This window comes from Austrofundulus limnaeus, unplaced genomic scaffold (assembly GCF_001266775.1).
Source record: "Austrofundulus limnaeus strain Quisiro unplaced genomic scaffold, Austrofundulus_limnaeus-1.0 Scaffold85, whole genome shotgun sequence".
Lineage (NCBI taxonomy): Eukaryota > Metazoa > Chordata > Actinopteri > Cyprinodontiformes > Rivulidae > Austrofundulus > Austrofundulus limnaeus.
This window is the reverse complement of record NW_013952487.1, coordinates 1626719-1627136: the sequence shown is the minus strand read 5'-3', so window position 1 is coordinate 1627136 and position 418 is coordinate 1626719.

Here is a 418-nt window from a genome sequence, read left to right as displayed (position 1 = left end):
CACACACACACACACACACAAAAAGCAATAAAACTATAAATATAAAAGCTAAGACTTATAAGACAGTGTGAACAAGTGATTCCTTAGCTTTAAAAACTTCCACCGAACAGGCCAGCCTGATGTCTTGAGGGAGATTGTTTCACAGCAACGGGGCAGGAAAAGAAAAAACATGACCTCTGACAGTTTCCTTGGCTTCATGGTTCCCTAAAAGACCAGTACCCTGAGCTCTGAGAGCACAAGATGGAACATATAGGTGCAGGAGATCAGAAAGTTAAGGAGGCGCTAAACCATTGAAGGCCTTGAAAGTAAGCAGCAAAACCTTGAAGTCTGGTCGAGCCTGATGGGGCAACCAGTGGAGAGATGACAGTACTGGGTGAATGTGTTCCTGGTTTTGGTCAAAACATGAGCAGCTGCATTT